Source organism: Anas platyrhynchos, chromosome 1, assembly GCF_047663525.1.
Source record: "Anas platyrhynchos isolate ZD024472 breed Pekin duck chromosome 1, IASCAAS_PekinDuck_T2T, whole genome shotgun sequence".
NCBI classification, from domain to species: Eukaryota; Metazoa; Chordata; class Aves; order Anseriformes; family Anatidae; genus Anas; species Anas platyrhynchos.
Genome location: NC_092587.1, coordinates 45,761,734 through 45,777,481, shown reverse-complemented (window position 1 = coordinate 45,777,481; position 15,748 = coordinate 45,761,734). Strand labels below are relative to the sequence as shown.

General features: G+C 41.7%; 1 long non-coding RNA gene across 1 annotated transcript in view; it reads right to left on the bottom strand.

Moving 5' to 3' along the window:
• LOC113842883 (uncharacterized) overlaps positions 1–15,748 on the bottom strand; it is a 45,735-nt gene that overhangs the window by 28,445 nt on the left and 1,542 nt on the right. Inside the window, exon 2 of the long non-coding RNA XR_011808491.1 lies at positions 271–492. This is a non-coding gene — a long non-coding RNA (uncharacterized lncRNA). The remainder of the gene's footprint in view (positions 1–270; positions 493–15,748) is intronic.

Sequence of the window (15,748 nt, the reverse complement as noted above, 5' to 3'; positions counted from 1 at the left end):
ATACAAAACATCTGGCAGGTCACTTTTTAAAAGGTCTAATGCATTTTTTTTCCACTGGCAAATGATTTTTTTCCCTACACATTTAATCATTTTTTCTCTGAAGGTGTTACCACATTTCCAAAAGAGGAATGACCGTGGTGGGTTCTTTCACTTTGTACTTCTGTTGTTTGTACAATTCAGTGTTTACCATTTAAATTCAATTAATTTGCATTAGACCACAACATGAAGCTTTCAGCAATTCTGCGTAGGTGAAACATGAGGAGGTCCTACCTCATTCAGGATGCCATCCATCACTGGGGTGGGAGTCACCTTCTACCACAGTAGGTATGCTCAGCACGATGCACAATTAATGCCATGGTATTCCTCTGGATTTATTCAGCATTGCCTTCTGATGTGTTCTGCTCTCAGTGGCTGAAAACTTACACCAATTTTATACAAACTCCTGCCGTTTTCATCCACTCAGGATTAAAGCAAACTGTCTGCAAGATTAAGCTGTACAGAGAAGAACAAGTGAAATAAATGAGAGGGCATCCAGCGTCCTGCTAATTATTGTGCTTGTGTATGTGCATGAAGTCTCCGTGGGTGCATCTGTGCATGTATATGCCTTCTTATTAGCAGCAAGGCCACTACAAGTACTCTTCGACAGTAAAGTCATCCAGGATTTCCCTGCTTCTTAATTTTGCTACATTTTAACCTGTGGGGCTGAAGTATTCTAGGCAGATTTTCCTGCAGGCTAAATATGTAGGGAAATATCCAACTCCAGACTGTTCTTTTTTTTTTCTAAGAACAACTTGAAGGAACAATATATACCCTAGCATCATTTTCTGGAAAGGTTAACAGATACTTTGCTAATTCTGTGTGAATCAGCCCAAATTTGACCACATTATAAGCCTTCCTAAGATCCAGTCACCAGGGCTAGCAGTAGTTTTGACTCAGCTGGCTCTCGGCAGCACATGGGGAAAAGCTCCCCCTTCCAGCTGGAGGCAAGGGTGGAGAGCAGAGCATCTGGCTGTTCATGGATCATACGCTGCAGAGGGGACAAGCCAGCAAGCCTGTGTCTGTCCACAGCACATTTGCCTTCAGAGTTTGGAAGGAGCTTAGGCCTCCAGAGCCTCTCCCATTAGTAAATGTCTGTGACAGCCGTTGGCTAGGCTTTGTTAGCACTGAACCACATGAAGGCTATTGCTAATGCTATCAGCTTTCCACAAGGGTAATTAGGAAAGATCTTTGGTGGCTGAAATTAGCAGAGCCTCTGGACTTTAATCTTGCTGCGTCTTTTTGTTCCACCTGAAAAATGAAGATAACAATGTTCCGTCATCTCAGAGAGGTGAAATAGAATTCACCACTATTTGCAAGCCACCTGAAAACAATAGCAGTAACTGCCACCAAAAAGCTGCTGATGAAATTAATAATTATGTATCCAGAGCACAGCTTGAATGGAGAGCAATACCCGAGACATGGGGCCACGTGCTGAACGATGATGATAAAACAGAATATTGAAAAGCTGCTCAGCAAGTGATCCTAATCCATCCCAGACACCTGTGAGTAAAAAAACATGTAGCCATATAATCAAGCACTCATCATAATGAAAAACAAAACAAAACAAAACAAAAAAAAAACAGAGCAGACCTCTACAAAATGTGCAGAGGCAAGCCGGATTCTGTCACTTCCTAAATTTTCAGAGCTTCATTTTGTAAACAGTCGTATCCTTTAAAGAGGAAATTTTGAGCAAGGTTGAATGGGGCTTTGAGCAACCTCATCGAGTGGGAGGTGTCCCTGCCCATGGCAGGGGGTTGGATTTAGAAGATCTTTAAGGTCCTTTCCAACCCAAGCCATTCTATGATTCTACACATAGGAGTATGTATGCAGACTTACTTCTCTGACTTGGCTTCCACCTCATTCTGGAAAAAATACTGCCTACTGGTTATTTCTATTATAAAGAAAGAAACAAAGAAAAAAAGGTATAGAGGGTACTACTCGACCCATTAAAGTGAACAGTAGAGCTGGTTATCTCCAGTGCTTTAAACAAAGTAAAGGATTAACAAGAGTGCCTATTTGCATGTTCAGTCTATTTCCAAAGCCAGACATTACGTGCCTGGGCATACACTTTCCAACCTAATTATCATAGCAATCTCAAAATCCTGATCACACACTAAATTAGTGCAACTGTCATGAATATTCTTGGGTATACAGTTACTTATGCCAGTAATTTTGAGCACTATCTTTATTTTCAATACATTGAAGACCACAGGGACAATCACCTCCAGCTGTAGAGCCAGTTCATCCTGTGTAGTTGAAACCATCCCAATAGATTGTTGTAGCCCTCCTAAAAATTCCTTAAATTTGGGTGCTTGTTTTAACTACTTAGAAACTCATTCTTGGGGAAATTCAATGCTTCTCTGGGTTTTGCTGCAAATTAGCCACCTGCATCAGGAAATACTCAGCTATTGTATCTAAGGCAGTAGTAACAGAAAAGAGAACAGTCTTAAGGAAGAGTCCAGGTGTGCCTGCATGGATCCTAAAACAACTAAACCTATTAAATAAAAATCAGTAATGTGTTTGCATTCACAGCTGCTGCCACAATCGCTTTGCTAGGTTTCACAAACTGAAGAGGAAAGATTTATTCTTCTCCTAACCCCACTTCTGTCTAGTGCACAGAATCCAGGTTAATGTGCTGCTAATATGTACTTAGTGACTGTCCCAAACACAATGGGGACATCCTAGCTCAGTTACCCACAGTGTATTTGTGGAAGAGGATGCCATATAAACAGACACTGACCAAAAGTACCACACCTGTGGAAGCAAAAAATACCACCTCAACACAATTTTTTCCTCACCAGATTTCTCTAACCAGCTGAAAAAGAAACTGCTTTAATGAAAATGGGCCAAAATAAAAATTGAAACTAATTACTTTAAGCACTTTAATGATTTAGGATTACTAAGCAATTTGGACAAGATAAATTAACTGGAGGTAGTAAGTTAAATGAAGTTTCATACTATTGAATCAAGCTTGTTGGTCTTGAAGAATTCACAATTATCTATGGAAGTTAATAATTGTCTTGTAATCCTGATGTTTTGTACAGTACTGAAATATCTATAACTTGAAGCAGAAGTGACACAATGGTGCTATACTTAGTGAAAATTACTGCTTGGACAAAAGTTTCCCAGTGAAACTGTTGACCAGCCTATAATCTAAATATGTCTGCATTAAATCCCAATATATCATTACTGGAAAAAGAAGAAATCCTTTTTCTTTTGGACAGGAATTAAAGCTTACTTTGTTAACACCAGTGAGAATTTATTATCTAAATTAGTTCCTCCTGTGGTAAACGTCTCAAGGACCTGCCTGTCAATAGTAATGAAATCAACCCATCTTTCTAGTTTTGAGCAGTGACTTTAAATTCCTGATCGAGTCCTTATGGCCTAGTACCATGCCTGACCACTCAAAGCTCCTCACTCTAATGAGTTTAGATGGTGTCAGACTTTGGAGAAGGGTAGAGTAAATGCCTCTGAACTTGGTGAAGGCAATGAAGTTGAAAATAAAATAAAATAAATAAATAAATAAATAAATAAATCTACTTACTTTATCAGCCTGAAATAATGCTTGATATTCCTAATATGAGAGTCACAGCTATTTCAACAGTAAATTATATGCAACTCATTGCAAGCTTCCTTATCAGAAAGCTAATGCCATGGATTAACAAATGGAGCAATTTTTACACCTGAATAATGAATGTGGGCAGTGAGAACACCTACAAATCAAGAATATATTCCTTAAGCAGACTTCTTCTGATTAAGACAGAGATTACACTAGCTTCTGGCGTCCCTCACTATACCAAGTATAAATCTAATATGAAGGTATCTCATTCACAGTAATTTGGATCTATAATTGATATCCTTTCTGAGGATTAATATATCAAAATAAAATGAAAAACAAAAATCACAAAAAAAACTTTATCGGTGATGTAGGTTGTTGGAAACAAAATGTTTTCTCCTGAGTTGCCAAACTCTGTATTCAATACATTGCTAGTACAAAAGCATGTATAATGTGAATTAAAGGAAAGAAAAAAAAATAAAAATAATAAAAAAAAAGTAGGTTTGTATTCACATTAAGATTTCTAACTCTTACCGTTTAAAAGGGCCATGAGGTACCTGTAGGTACAACTCATTTTTTTTCTACCAGTGCTTTTAGCAGTTTATTCATCTTGGGGAGAGTTTTATTTGTTATTTTGTAGGCAGGAGTGTGCTGGATCTTTGCAGGTTGCTATTCTGAGTGGAGTTTGATTTCCTGCTGTCTCTCTTCATCACCTCTCTCCTTTTGTAGATTCCCCTGCCATTCTCCTGCTTGTATCTCTGAACAGTGGGCATGCTTTTCATTTTAAAAATTACTCCTACTGGGAGCTCACTTAACAGGATTGAACATTCGTGATTTTGCTCTTCAGCAGGTCTTTCCGCTTTTGAAGAAAGAGTTCAGGGCTAGCTACTGTGTTCTGGTCATTGCTGCTTCCCTCAAAAATGGACTTCATTTACACTTCTTCTTTCCCTGCTGCCTCCTTGTCTTATCAGTTTTCAGTGTCAATGTTTCTCATAGGCCATACACACAAGTATTTGTTTCACCTTTTAATTCTATCTGCCCAAGAGGCTCCCCATTGGTGGCAGATGCCTGCTGAGCTTGGCAGACAGCAGCACCAGGATATCACTTTGGAGGTCCTGCGGAAGAGTCTTTTCATGCTCAGAACTCCCACAGAGACAATGATGTAACTAATTTTGGCTTTTCTCACCACAGCACTTGGGTGCTCCCTGTGTGAGGATGCCTGCTCCTGACAACCCCTGTGATGGCACTTCTTGCCAGATGTTGCACTGCAGCCCTGCAGTATCAATGGACTTCTGGTCTTAACAAGCAATATTGGTTCTCAAATGACAGCTTGTGGTCATTCCTCATTACATTATATTAAGCAGTAACAATTGGCAAAATTGCTATTGATTGTTCTCCCTACTGGACTCAGTGTCACCCTGGTAAAACACCTCAGTCCTCTGTGAATAACTTTTATCCTTCTCCTTTGGTCCTTCACTCATTCAGTGTAAAGCCCAGCACCATCCCTAGTCTATGCTGAGTTCTATTCCTCAACCTAACATGCTTATATAGAGTGAAGAGTTTGATGTACTGCCCCTATTGGAAGAAATATCAGGTATTTGGAGCAGAGATAGTATCCTTTCACCCCACCCTTTATTTACTGTGTGGTAATGCTATTTCCATGTGGGCATTGCAGTGTTCTTTATAATGCAGAAATGTGAATTTCCTTTCAGACCTTTTGAAGTCAGGAACATGCTCTAGGGAAAGCAGAGGTACCACAGGGAGTGCAAGGCACAGGGAGCACTGTGATTAGGCAGGTTTCAATCCCAGGTATCTTGTACCCTGAACTGGTACACCCAAGCCCTGAATAGGAAATAAGAATTACAGAAGCACTGTGCCAAGTGGAACACTTTAATTCTCTTAGATATCCTCCTGCTGTGCCTGTGCATTTCCCTTTTTTATCAAGCTTTTATCAAAATTAGGAAGGTGAAATAGAATTAGAATGTGGAAGTTAACAGAAAGATGATGGATAACAGTAGAAATCTCAAATAGGCTGTACCTTTTCATCTTCATGGAATAATGTCTTCCCTGTAACACGCTCATGGTGAAGGTAAGGGATTGTTATTGCCCTCATTTCCACAAACATGGGCAGAATAGCATAGGCAAAACCCTTTTCCAAAGCCACAATGAGGAATGAGTTTGGGGATTACATGCTTAAAGCAATGTCCTTTATGGGAAGAGAGTTGTTGGCTGCATTATCAAGTACCACAAAGGATGAAGGAAAGAAGGAAACTGTGAACTGTATATTACATGTTACCTGTCACCTCCAGACCACAAATTCAGGCAGTTCTTTAGCTCACCAATTGTTTTCAGAAAGGTCAAAATTAAGCTGGATATCCTCCTCCTCCTCCTCGCCTTCCCACTGCTTTTGCAGTTATATTACGAACTTTGGTGTGATTTAAGAGGCTCTAGTCCTCTTCTCTGCAGCTTTAGGATGCAAAATTACAATATTTTTCCTTTTATATGCCAATTACATTATCAGTAACATTGGTTTAGTAGCACTATTGTTGAAACACAGGTATGACAATTTCTACTGAAAGGTCTCAGGGCTACAGGCTGAGTTATCACTCATTTACATTACCCAGGGGAAAGTAACTACAAAGAAGCATGATTAGCATTAGGGACAAGCCGAGAAGAAAAGCCTCCAGTCTTCACTGCATTCTCAACTGCTGACTTCCAGCAGCACCCACACTCAGGGATCAATCCCTGGGGCTCCATGGCATGTGGGAGCAAGAAAGATGTCTGAGGATATACACTTCAGAGAAATAGCAAGAAGGGGTTTGGGAATGCAAATATAATGAGCTGAACTTGCCTTTGCTACACCTGTACAACTTCCTCATATCTCAATGGTTGCATAAGTGTGAAAGGAAACTCAGCATTGCACTTTGCACATTGGCACTGAAATTTGTTGCTCTGGGAGAAGCCTGTAGAAAGTGATGATTATACAAGGTATAAAGCATATTTTGAAAAGAGAGGGATTTTTGAAAGCTAGGCTACAGGTTACTAAAAATGAGAGCAGTACTGAGATGCAATAGCTATGGAACGAAAAGCCAAAGATGTGATAAAAGAAGATAAATGTACAGTAGAAAGCGGACTCCTAGAATAGTGCCACATAAGGAGGTTAAGAATACTTTACTGCACAATTAAAGTTACAAAGAATAAGGGAAAAGCAGCATAGTGTACTTTGAGTCAAAGCTAAAGATGGGTTCCATGTTCACAAATCATATCAAATCCTTAACGGAAACAAGATTTAGTGAAGATTTTTAATAGGTTTGCTCTAGAGCATTCTGTTCAAATAAGCACAGAAAAAAAAAAAAAAAAAAAAAAAAAATCAAGTTGTCCTGTGTTTTTTGTTTTTTTGTTTTTTTGTTTTTTTTTTTTTTTTTTCCCAGAGGTGCTCCTGTCTTTGTATAGAAAAGTGCTCCTTGTCCTTCCTCAGATTGTTATTGTCTGTCATTGGCCACTGCCATTTACAAAGCAGCATGTTTCTCTTAAGTGCTTTTTGTTCCCAGAGCACCTTGAACCTAAAAGAAACAGAGGCCTTTAGAAAGCTAATGGAAGTTTCAGGTGCTCAACACCTGTGAAGAGAAGGCTCTGGTTTTCTAGTTTCTCTCAAATTCCCTTTAATCTATCTTTAATAGAAAACATTATATTGAATTGCTCACTCTAATATGCATTTCATGTGCACATACAGAACCCTGATTCAGCCGTGGTTCTCATCTTTTGTTTCTGGTGTTTGTGATACATCCCTTTATTTCTGTTTCAGAAAGCTGAGAGGCAAAAGCGAGAATTTCTGCAACACAGAAAAGACGGCAACACCGAAAGCTGTGAGACAGATTCAAAATAGACAGTCATCTGATGCCTGCTCCATTCCTGGATTTATGCTGAAATATTGTGGAGAGTGTCGATGCATTTGTTGAATGCATAAAATCTGTGAGGATGTCTGTCACGTGGGAATCAGTCAGGAAGCCTGGAGCAAGGATACCCATAATTATGCCGTCAAAAGGCTTGCAATAAGTAGCAGAATATTTTATTTGCTGTCAATCCTACAAAAACTCTTTTATAACACCTGTGTCAGCAGATTTCAGATCCCAAGAGGTGCTACTTTTTGAAAGCAGCAGAGAATTCAGAAAGGATTTGTGGTGTGCTTGCCAAGTACATTCAGTGGAAAACCTCATTGGTTTAATGAAGTTAGAGGTGGCAGAGGACATCTCAGTTTTGTCTGGTTTGGAGCCACTAATTGTCTCTCCAGGCGAGTCAGACTTTCACACTAATTGATGCTGTTAATTTTCATTTTTAGTGACTCCCGTTATCTATTACTTTTGTTTCTATAATAGCTAAACCCTTTGGTCAACCCCCTCCCACCCTAGTGCTCTACTGCATACAAACACCTAAGAAAAGATGCCTCCTGGCTGACACAGAAAGCTTGGGGAAGGCACCAGACCATAAAGGCAATATCCACCAGCTAGCAGAGACCTGAGCCAAAACCTTCACAAAGGGATGCTGTTGGTATTTGTCAGCTGAGATTCATCCCGTGCGCTGCAGCACCATGGTGCACCTACACTACCTCCGAGTGCTAGCTGGCTCACATCTAACAAGTGTACATTCTTCTGTACATCACATCCTTCTGCATGTCCAGCTCTGGAAATAGCTCAAAGGAAGCCAATTTCTCCTTTGTACGTGTATTTCCAAATTAGCCATGCCTGCTGAGATGCTTTACCACAGCAGAACACTCTTACACAGTCACCACGCAATAACAAGAAAGTACAGCTACCAACACTATTTACTGGAAAGATCCCCAGAGAGGTTGTAAAGTCTCCTTCTCTGAAGATATTTAAAACCCATCTAGACGCCATCCTGTGCAATGTGCTCTAGGTGATCCTGCTTGGCAGGGTGGCTAGACTAGATGATCTTCAGCCCTTCCAACCTCAGCCATTCCATGATTTTGTGATTTTAGTGCTGAAGACATTTTTTGCCTTTTCTCTCTCTGATATCAGAAAGTGCAGCCATAGGAATAAGCAGAGATTGCTCTCTGACCCTGAGGCCACTAGCACAGTACTGTTCACATTCATACACATAAACTTCTGGAGAACATGGAGCTGCATGTGGACTGCAGTTTTGCTGATCGTTAACCTGTGCTAACCCTAGGGCTGTGCCCGAAACCTGGGGGATGCTAACTGGCACAGGACAAAACCACGTCAGGGACCTTGCTAAGCAACTTCCAGTATAAATGATCCCGGGCCAACAAGCACACCAGTGTCCTGGTTTGGCTTCTTTCCCTAGCATAGACAAAGCCATATGATTTCACTCTGTGAACCTTCTGGGTCTGCTGTGCATGAGAGTAGCCTGGAAACCTGAGCCCTCCATTTTGGTGACTGCAAATCAAAGTATCCTACCTGATCTCAAAGAAGTCAAAAAGAAGTTGAAAAACAGCTCACCGTTTGTATTCAGAGGACCTGTAACTCTTTTAGGGTGATTTATTTTTCCTGCCTAGATATACCATTCTAAAGTAAATAGTCTCTAATTCACATAATTGTGTCATAAAATATCTCTTATAACAATTTGTAGTTATGATACAATTATCTCAATTTTTTCTCTGATGAACCTGTTTCATCAATCGAGGTTTTGATTGACTGTATCTGTGCCTAAAAAGAAAAAATAAAATAAACAGCCATGTCTTGCTGAATCTTTTTCCATTGCTTGTTTCCTACAGTGTCTGCTCACTGGAGCTCTATAAGTGATATGTGAAGCAAAAGATTCTGCTTGTCAGCCTGTTTCACAGATCCTCTGAAAATAAACACATCAGACGCTGAGCTGAGCTAATGGAACACTTGCTTCTGGATGCTCATTTTTGTGTCAGGTTAATGTCGTGCCCCTGCATGTACCATCTGGAGAGGGGAAAGAAAGATTTGATCAAAAATAAAAATAGCTGGTTTAGGTTTAAGTTTTTCTTTTGTACTGTGAAGTGCAGGAAAGGAAAATGAAAGGGCGTCATTTGCTGTGACCACTGAATACAATAAGAGCTGCAAATGCCAGCAGGCCTGCTTCTCACCCATGAATCCAGTACATCATTTGTTTGGGGGGGGGAAAAGCTCCGCACACCTTTCCACTGAACCTCAGCAGTGCTTCTCGGTATAAACAATAGCTCATATTGTTGAGGAGGCTTATCGAGAAATTTATGTCAGTAATGATGGGGATTTTCAGCTGGCGTTCCCCAGCATTTGTGAAGCATTTGCTGCCCGTAAGTGTGTTGATAAGCTGCTTGCTGATTAGAATATTCTATCTGCAGTGAAATCAGGCTCCTGTTTCTCTGACATATCTCCTCTGTGTCTTAAAAATACCACTAGCACATCAACAGCTTATCACAGGAAGTTATATGAATTCAGAACATGATTCTCTTGCAAGATCTTTCAGGTTAGGTGTCAGCACAGACTGAAAAAACAAGGCACTAGCAAGAGGTGAACATAACAAGCATATCTCATAATCTTTCAGTGTTATAACCCTCGTTCCTGTGCTTTTTGAATATTTGTTGCCTACACTATGCTGGTGTCTGCTTTTGACTGTAGGCTCCTCAGGGCAAGTGTGTCTTTGTGTCAGTAATACACTACCCACTAATGGTACTGCACAGGCAGTAATGAGTGAGGCCATTACACGCAGCTGCAAATACAAATAATAGCAGTAGTCTGGGTGCTCTGCTCGGTGTCTAGATGCTTAAAAGAGGAAATGAATCACCTGATTGCTCATCTGAATAATCACACAGGGAACCTGTATGTTTAACAAGTGTAACACTAATCCACCAGCAGTCATGCAGGAGTCTCTGCCATCCCAATGATGGTGTCTAATGACAGAAGAGCCATGAATGACTGCAGTGATGACTCTTGAGTGGAAAGCTGCCATGCCCAAAATAACCCGTGCCATTTGGGTTTACTCAGACATCATGTGGGACACTGCCATCCTCTTGAAAATGTTACTGCTCTTTCTCTTAGCAGGTGTAGGGAAGGCCAAGGAGAAAAGGATGTTCATACAAACACAGCTTTGGCACTTGATGATGTAACTTTCAGCTGCAAAGATAAAAAGCTGCCAGTGTTGAAGACCTTGTCTTGGGGGCTAATACCTGTTTGCTGCTAAGGCTTCCATTCCTTTTTTTAAAAGCTCATTTAAAACTGGTAGAATTTTGTTTCAGAGTATGAAGCTGTCATAATATCTTTGCTAAGTGAGGGGCAGTGTCTAGCAACTGTGTTCTTGTGTTGTCTTAACAGCAAATGTTTTCTTGTACAAATCTTATTAAAATATATGGAAAACACTCATTTTAACCACATATGTGTTTAAAATCTCTGAATTTGACATGTGTGTACAGAAAAACATGTTGATACAAACATATACCTATGGTTATAGTTTATCTGATGTATTTTATCTGATATTTTTAATATAATTTAAGCCATTGGGCGTATATCCAAATTCTATGAAGACCCTAGAGTTAAGATTTACCTCCTCCTTTACATTTAAGGGCACATAAATCCTAATTCAGGTATGTGGAATAGCAAGGGGGTTATGCTGACTCAGATAATCCCTACTTGACTTTTGCTTCAAGCAGAGAGATCTTGGGCCAGACCGGGAAGCAGTGAAGAGGATTCCTTTCGCCAGACAAGTATGGACAGCCACCATGCAGCAGCAATATGAAACAAACTCCCTTCTCTTAGCATCCTCTGCGTAGAGGCCTGATGCCTTCTCTCTCCTGTAGCCAGTGATATGGGGCACCCACACAGAAAAGGAAGGGAAGAAAAAATTTCTTCAGTATTTTTTTCCCAGAATGTGCAGGCCACAGCTTCCATAAACTGCAATATGAATTTTTACTATGTCAAATATTAATTGTCCATCCCATCACTATTTGTATGCACATTAAAACACTTTTGCAGGAAAATCTAATAATAGATGGTATCTCAAAGCCATTTTTAAATTAGTGATTTGAAACACTTTTTAAAAGGCTCTGTTTTAGTGTCATGAAGATAAAAACCTTTGCAAAAGTTTGTTCTGTGAAAAATTTGTTCAACTTAGCTAAGAAAGACTTAGAGCTTTGTGTATTTATTAATTATATTAATATTATTTATTAATGGTAAGTGCATGCATGTAGTTGCAACAGGGTTATCATGAACAACATCAGTATACCTTAAAGTAATTTAGTTCAGGCAAAAAGAGGGGGAGAAGCTATCTCTGGCTGATCTCTAGATTTCTTTTGTGGAAATAAAACTAAAAGGCCTTGACTGTACAACAAACTTTATATGCTTAGACTGGAAGCTACCCCTTTTCTCAAAGCTTTTCTTTTAGCCACTCTGTGGCTGTAAGAACAGTTTCATCTGTTCTCTCTGCACTTCTCTTATCTTGCCTAAGGTCTGGGAACTTCTGCCAGGAGTGGGAGTAGGACAGGTATAAATTAGGCTCCTGACAATCAAACTCTTTCTTGTCTTTCTTTTTGGTCATAAATTCAACATCACCTTTCCATTAATTAACCCTACATTTGAATACAATAAATCTTTTTTTTTTTTTCTCCAGAAGAGAAGCTACATCCACACAGGCATTAAAATGCTGCTTCCAAAACTCAGGTCTTTGTAAGCCCCATTCCCTTTACTCTGGAAGCACCTAAGGGCTGTAGCTCTCACTCATCTTTTTACTCAACCAGTATCTGATTCTGTCTCTTTCCAGAGAAGCCTCTCTCACAGCCCCAGTGCACAGCTCAGCTCCTTCTCAGACAAGAAGTGCAGCTGGGACCCCTAAACCAGAGGCTGTGCTTTTCTTCAGGCTTGCTGCAGCAGGGTTCTCAAAGGTGCTTTTTCTACAAGCACCAGCACCCCATTTCAGGGATTCAGCTGGGATGGTGCAGTCAGTCCCCTATACCCAAAGGGATTAGACCAATTGCACTGTCAGCTGCCCTAACCACAGGCTCATTGGCCTGTCTCCTGGGCAAGTTCTCTTGCACAGAATAATCAAACTCTTCTTAGAAATGAGAGATGGGAAGGGGGCACTTGATGCTGCCTGTTCCAATGCTACATAACCCTTTCAGTAAATAAATTTCTCCTAATATCCAACCTAAACCTGTCCTGGCACAACTTGAGGCCATTTCCCCTCATCTTATCACTTGGTGCTTGGGGGAAGAGCTCAATCCCCGCCTTGCTACAACTTCCTTTGTAAAGTACAGAAATGTCTTCCCTGAGCCTTCTCTTCTCCAAGCTAAACAGCCCTGGCTCCCTAAGCCACTCCTTGTAAGACATGTTCTCTAGGTGATGCTTCACCAGCTTTGTTGCCCTTCCAATGCCATTCTTGTAGTGAGGGATCCAAAACAGAACACAGTAAGGGGGTGTCGAGAGGCAGGAGACCTTTTCTCCATTAACACCAGTGACAGGACCCGCGGGAACGGGGTTAAGCTGAGGCAGGGGAAATTTAGGCTTGACATCAGGAGGGGGTTCTTCACAGAGAGGGTGGTTGCACACTGGAACAGGCTCCCCAGGGAAGTGGTCACTGCACCGAGCCTGTCTGAATTTAAGAAGAGATTGGACTGTGCACTTAGTCACATGGTCTGAACTTTTGGGTAGACCTGTGTGGTGTCAAGAGTTGGAATTGATGATCCTTAAGGGTCCCTTCCAACTCAGAAGTACAGAGGAACAAACACTTTCCCAGTCCTGCTGGCCACCCTATTTCTGATACAAGCCAGAATGCTGCTGGCCTTCTTGGCCACCTGAACACACTGCTGGCTTATATTCAGAACTGGCTATCAACCAATACCCCTAGGTCCCTTTCTGCCAGGCAGCTTTCTAGTCACTCTTCCCTCAGCCTGTAGCATTGCATGGGGTTGTTGTGCCCCAAGCGCAGGACCTGGCACTTGAACTTGTTGAACCTCATACAGTCAGTCTAGTCCCCAGCCTAACCAGATCCCTTTGCCAAGCCCTCCTGCCCTGAGGCAGAATCAACACTCATTCCTAACTTGGTGTCATACTGCATACTTACTTGATCCCCTCATCCAGATCATTCCTAAAGATACTGAAGAGAACTGGCCCCAGTACTAAGCCCTGGGGGACACCAGTTGTGACTGTCATCCAGATGGATTTAACTCCATTCACCATGACTCTTTGGGCCTGGACAACCAGACAGTTTTTAATCCAATGAAGTGTACACCTGCCCAAGCAGCCAGTTTCTTTAGGAGAGTGTTGTGGGAAAGGGTGTCAAAAGCCTTACTGAAGTCTAGGTGGACAACATCCACAGTCTTTCCCTCATCTACTTAGTGCATCACTTTGTCATAGAAAGAGACCAGACTTGTCAAGTAGGACCTGCCTCTGATAAACCTCTGCTGACTGGGCCTGATCACCTGGTAAGTGCTGCATGATGATACTGAAGATAAACTGCTCCATGAGCTTCCCCAGCACCAAGGTCAGACTGACAGTCCTGTAGTTTCCTGGATCCTCCTTCTGGCCCTTCTAGTAGATGGGCATCACATTTGCTAGCCACCAGTCAGCTGGGACCTCCCCTGATAGCCACTACTGCTGGTAAATGATGGAAACTGACTCGGCGAGCAATTCTGCCAACTCCCTCAGTACCTTCAGGTGGATCCCATAGATTTGTATATATCTAAGTGGAGTAGCAGGTTGCTAACCATTTCTTCCAGGATTGTGAAGGCTTCATTCTGCTCTCCTGCCTCTATCTACCATCTCAGGAGGCTAAATGCCTGGAGAACAACTGGTCTTGCTGCTAAAAATTAAGGCAAAGGAGGCATTACCTTTACATTTACCTCAGCCGTTACCACATCTCTTGTCACCATGTTTCCTCCCACATCCAATAAAGAATGGAGATTCTCCTTAGTCCTCCTCTTCTTGTTTATGTATTTATAAAAATGTTTTTTTATTATCTTTAACAGCAATAGACAGATTGAGCTCAAATCGGGCTTTTGCCCTTCTAATTTTGTCCTCGCACAACCTCACAACATTTTGTAGTTGTTCTGAGTGGCTTGTCCCTTCTTCCAAAGGTCATAAACGCTCTTTTTCTTCCTGAGCTCTAGCCACAGCTCTGTTCAGCCAGGCTGGTCTTTTATGCCAGCTCATTTTTCAGCATATTTCAGAACCTGCTCCTGTGCCTTTAGCATTTCCTTCTTGAAGAGTGTCCAGCCTTCCTAGACTCCTTTGCCTTTCAGGACTGCCTCCTAAGGGACTCTGCCAACCAATCTCCTAAACTGCCCTCTGGAAGCCCACGGAGGTAATTCTGCTACACCACCCCACTCCCAACTCTTGTGTTTAGGGATTAAAGCACTTCCTAACATAGAGGGCTGCCCCACGGTCTTCCTTCCTAGCCTATTCCTTCTGAGGAGTTTCTAGCCATCGATTGCAGTGTTTCATTCATATGAGCCATCCCACCATGTTTCAGTGGTAGCAGCTGTGTCGTACTCCTCCTGCTGCAAAATGGCTTCCAGGTGCTCCAGTTTGTGGCCCATGCTGAGTGCATTGGTGTAGGTGCCTTTCAATTGTGCTAGTGATCCTGCCACCTTTTTACAGGGAGAAGCCCTAATTCCTACATAACCATTCCTGGGCACTTCTGTGATTTCTACCCTGTCAATGTGCCTTGTGCCTTCGCAGCTGTATGGCTCTCAATCCCCTACCTCAACAGGGGCAGCAGACCAATGGACCTTGCTAGCACACTGTCCCTTAACAACTATCATGCCACCACAAGTCTTGTCTCTGTCAAGCCTGTTTTCATCCCTTTCCCCCTTCAAATCTAGTTTAAAGCCCTGTCAATGAGCCCCCCTAACTAAGAGCCCTCCTCTTCAGACTTAGAGAATGAGGGGGGAGACTCAACACCTTATCTCCAGAAAGGAAAAGCCTTTCTGAACACTCAAGTCCAACAGAGGCAGGTGCACTATTTGTCAGCATTTGCTGTTGCCCATCTTCATCTTCTTACAGCAGAGAAATTCCTTGGAAACCATCTCAAGGCAAGCACTTCTTTACATGTGCTGTGCAGGGAGTCTAACATGGATGTTGCAGATGCTACAAGGTGACTAGGAGTAAGGGAACATAATGCTTGTGCTGCATTCCCCAAACATCCCTTCTGGCACCAGAAGTACATCCTATAGCACTT